The following is a 5,310-nucleotide window of genomic DNA, read 5'->3' as shown; positions in this document are numbered from 1 at the left end:
CAAAGGATTAGAAGATAGAAAGTCCTACAAACATATGAATATAGACCAGAAATAATACAAATGAACCCCCTTGTTGATAAAAAGTATGGTCCCGAGTTAGGGGACCAGTTCTGAGCTACACTATCTGTTATGCTTGATATAAACTTAAACTCCAGGCAAATAATAAGGGGCATGAGCTTATTAGCTTGTTCTGCATAGTACTTCATGTTCATTTTGTCCAAATAAGAAAATATGAACTTATTTTGCTGTGGAAATCAAATAAGGCATCAAAGCCCAATTTCCTAAAGAATATCTATCAGTTTGTTTGAAGCAGACATTTTTATGACTAGCTATGTTAACAAATCCAAACTAAGTATCCAATCTGTCAAGGAGAAAAATAAGTTTAGAACGAAAGTAAGTATTGCTCGTTAAACTTTAATGGCAAGGCATTTAAAAGAAGAAAGCCATCCATTATAATGTTGGTGGAATAGTGCGTTGTCAGATTCTCCGGAGAGGATTTTTGTCATGATGTTTAAATATATTATATTAAAGGATGGTTGTTACTCAGTTTTCTAAACAGAAGAATTTCTAGAGGAAAAGTTTATGAGCAGCATATATCCTCTCGTGAAAATTTCCTTAACAGCACAGCAATTAAAAACTGCTGGGCACCGATGCTCCCTGTCCCAAAGCACATACGTGGGGAAGGGTTGTACTGATGCTTATTTCATGCCAGCTTTATGCCCGACTGTATGAGAGGCAACAGAACAGCCAGTGCAAAGCTGGGCTAAAAAGCATGTATTAATATCCAGAGGAGAGCACAGAATAGCCTTGAATGGATTATTCCACCTTTGGGAACCTGCAGGATCAAGAACATCTGTGATTAGTATCTGCTACTAGTAAGAGAGCCATTGCTTTGAGTGCTGGTAATGAATTTAGACTCGTGTTGATAAATCCAGACACTGCTCACCTGCTTATCACATCTGAATTTTGTGTCCTGCTTGATCTCTGGTTAATGTAAGCTCACGCTGCCAAAGCGCATCGCCAGCAGTCTGTTAAGCAGTAAGTAGGTCACTATGAGGCCTCTAAGGAAGACTCAGCCCTGCCTCTTCCTGGTGCCTGGGACTGCTTTCAGAAAGGGTCTCCTGAATAAGCCAGATAGAGGGTGCTTGAATGGAATTCTTCCCCCTTCATATAGCTCCACTGACCGGATAGAAATTTTAGATAGATGCACTCTCATCCCTGACTTTATTTGCCTTTTGCAAGACAGAACTTGTTCTGCATTTCCTTTACTAACCCCTAGCTCAGTGCTCACATCACATGGCTCCCTGACTCAAATCAGTCTTGCACGTGCAAAAGAAGTGCTTTCCCTTTTAAAGCCAATTTATTTTTAAATGATACACGTGAGTGATTGTCTTTATTTTTTTTTTATAAAGTACTTCTCTTCCCAGAAGAAAGGAAAAGAAAGAGCCAGAAAGGCTTGGTCGAGCTTTCTCTCTGTTAATCTCAGCACAGCCACCGCACAGTCTGGTGGTGCCCCTGCTGATGGATGCAGCCCTATCTCCAGCCATCTCTGCCTGGCAGCGCGAGAGCGTGCAAACTCTTTGAACCAAAGATTGCCACCTCTGCAATCTTTAATGATTTAATGCCTTTAATATCACTGTCTCGTCTCACTTTCTTTAGTTGCAAAACACTATGAGCTCACTGCACCCGTCTTGAGTAAAACACGGCTATTACAGCAGATACTGCAGCTCTGCCTCGATGCTAAGGCTTGCTGAAATCTTTGCCAAACTTTCCTCACTTGGTTTGTTTTCATGCCAAAGGCCTTGCCATGGTCCACTTTGCCATGAGGTTTTGTTCGCTCTTTCGATTTAAATTAAATCAACTGACAAATTTCAGCCACTTCTGAAGGGAGGGCAGACTGAAATAGGTTATTTTACCTCTTTTACAGTAGCTCCTTGGCCTTTCTTCTGCAGCAATCCTGGAGGATAAAAGTGAGGGCAATGAAACTGGGAACAGCCACGTTAGGGGATGGGGCAAGAGATACATGCAGAAGGAAAGTGGGGAGAGAGACTAGAAATGGAAAGGAGTAGGAGTTGTGGAAGGAACCAGAGAAGACACAGACCTGTTGATCTGTCTGTGACCCCACCAACCCATTTATTACGAATTACAGAGCCACGTCCTGGGTTTCCGCTCAGTTTCAATCAGCACACAGGCAAGACCCTGCCTGGGGGTTAGTTAGGACTGAAAGGTGATGGAGGCTGTGGCCGGATGGGCCCCTGCTCCATTTCTTGCAGAAGGTGGGAAGCATATGGTGAATTAAGGAGGAAATTAGAGAAAGAACCAGTTAATGCAGCTGAAAACTGACCTGGAAAAGTGCATGTACAATCCTTGTCTCTTCAACAGAACTGTTGGGCAGTTTTAGGGAAGACACTTTACAATATTCCCAGATGGCCACTAAATTTACATCCTTTATTTGCCCATTTCCTGACTCCCAGCTGGATCTGAGGTCAGCCAGGCTTCGAGGGGCTGCAGCGCTACAGGGAACTACAATCTCAGACACATCGTGTCCCAAACCAGAATTGGTGAGTGCTTTTGAACTTGATTTCTCTCTGCCTCACATGTCATCTATAAACCAAGAATAATACCACCCCCACATCTCACAGGGGAACGGTGAAAAATAAATTATTGCCATTAAAATAATGCTTGTCATCAGTGCCCTATGAGAGCTCGTAAGGAAATGAATAATTCTGTCTTCATAAGAGGATTTGAATAATGTGCAGTAAATAAGGCATGGGGCCACACGTTGCACAACCAGGAAGAACAAGAGATTGAATAATGGTTCACTAAGCAAGTTTGTACATGGAAAGAGACAGGACTCCTACCAGGAAAATCTTGCAGTCATAGGGTAGAAGATAACATCGTAATACAAGGGCACGTTATGTTCAAATACACTCAGTGAGCATCCCTTCTTAGTGGCACTACCTACCTTGTGAGCACTTGATTTCATCACCATTTGAGTACTTGATTTTGATAAAATTAGTCTTCCTGTGAAAAAGAAGCACAGTTCAAGTCAGAGATAAGCTGGATACCTTGTGTGCAACAAAAAGAGTAGGGGTCACTTTGAGGTGGAAAAGATTTCTTGCTTTTCAGTCTCTGCCCACCACTGGTTCCCTGCCCACACCTCTTCGAACAATTGTCTAGAGAGTTTCCTGTTCTCAGAGCTACCACAAACCTGGGCAGAAGCTGCTGTGTTTGTCTGCACTCGTGTCCCCATTCCTGGGACGCCAGCAGGGAGCCCCACGGAGCTTTGGGGAAGGCTCTCTTTGGGGAAGGAGCTTTGGGAACAGCTCTCCAGCAACCTGCTAAACACCATTCACTGAGCCCTTCCATCACAGCCCCCCAGCTGTGGCTCGAGCTTTGCAGCATGGTGCTGGGGTTTGCCTCTGGCCATGGTCGTGTATGCTGGGGACAGTGGGTTGGCTGCATCTGGCATGAGATGAGTAGCAGCCGTGCATGAATGGTGGGAATGTCAATCTGCACTCAGAATCACCCTAGGATGGCCTTTTGGATGCAGCTTCTCAATCAGCAAAGCAGTGACACTGGCTGGAGGTCACTAGCAGCCCATTTGTTTTCTTCTGCTAGAGATTGGAGCAGCTCTGTTCCCCCTCCATCCACAACAGCCCAGGTCATGCACATGGAAAATGGCAGAACTCCCACCTGCTGCAGTGGGAGCAGTTCTGGAGCACTAGCTTTCTTTTCAGCTGGGTTGTACAGACATTTTTAAAAATATTTTTTCTTCTGTGAGGCTTCCCAAAAGAATCATAGAATCATTTAGATTGGAAAAGGCCTTCAGGATCAAGTCCAACCATCAATCTGACCTACCAAGTCCCATCACACTAAACTAGGTCCCTTAGTGACACAACTATGTCCCTCTGCACCACGTTGACACTAAAAGAAAGCATCAGGGATGTACAGTATTATGCATCTGTCCATGAGTAGACTGCTTATGGATGTGCAAAGAGTCTCCTGCTGTTTCCCTCTGTAAGGTCCTGCTCTTTGCCTTTGAAGCATGGGGCGATGCTTCTTTTTGAGCACCGCTTGCTGCAGTTCTAAGTGCCTCCATCATTTCAAATGGATTTCAAAGTCACCTGCCAGACCTGGACTTCTGGTACTGCTCAGTCAAATAAAATAAAAGGATGAAAACTGTTGTAAACCTAAACAGCTATGTGTCACATGTCTGGCATAACAGGGGCTGTCTTTGCTTCCTGGGGAATGTATTTTCCTGCTCCTCTGTCTCTGAACATTTATGCAGCAACTCCCAGACACTTGGCTGTAAAGAGCTGACTGTAGAAATAAATGATTTACGAAATAAGTGACCTTAATCTGGGAGACCCACCAGCCTTGGGTCTATCTCGAGTTTCCCTTCTGTGGCTGCTGCAGTAATCTCCAGCTTACGAAGCTGAAGGCTGCGGGAACCAGGGAGACGAGCGATCCTTGTGCATGGCCTCTGCACAGCTGCACACTTAGCTTTTCTCTCCCGGGTCAGTCTTCAAAAGAACTTTGTCAAGGCTGATAAACTTAAAATTAGCCTCAGCAGCTCCAAGAGCAGCGTGAGCATATCTCCCTGTCTCTCCTCTGTCTCATGGCTGTGTCTTTATTCGGCCGGTGGTGGCTGGAAACCAGACTTCTTGCATATTTACGTGTTGTGTGGACAGACGTGCGGGAGGAGAGTGAAATAAATGTCTCGGTTTGTGCTGTCCTCAAGTCCACGTTTCCACCAACTCCACCAGGTGTTGGGTTGGGCCCCAGATGGGAACCAGGGTAGTGGGAGACAGTCTTATTAGCACAGGAGCGCTGTTATACGTACAGTGCATGCCAGTAAATGAGAATTTCCTGTCCTCTGCAGCTCTCTGTGTGTCTCCTCTGCCGGCAAATCCCGCGGGGAAGGGAGTGTCTCCGATGCCGTGTTTGTTTAGTGCCTAGTACAATGAGGCTGTCTTCCAGTTGGGGCCACTTGATGCGACCACAATACAAATAATAATGATTCTAATAATAAAATGCAGACTTCAATGGGATGTGGGTCAAGCTACTCAGAAGCGTTGGCCTTTCTTGCTGACTTGCTTCCTCCCACTTCCTCGCTTCCTCCTCCGGTAGAAGAGCACTTCTACATCATCAATTCCCAAAGGTGGTTGTCCTCACTGTTGTTTGGCTCTGCAGGAAGCACCATTGCTTAAGACACTTGGCCTTCATCTTATTTTTTCCACTGACGTGTCGCAGAATTTCTCTTTCCACACCCTTGACTCCCCGGGAACATCTGCCTGCTCGGATCCT

The sequence above is a fragment of the Netta rufina genome (assembly GCF_964035555.1).
Source record: "Netta rufina genome assembly, chromosome: 11".
Lineage (NCBI taxonomy): Eukaryota > Metazoa > Chordata > Aves > Anseriformes > Anatidae > Netta > Netta rufina.
This window is presented reverse-complemented; position numbering follows the sequence as displayed.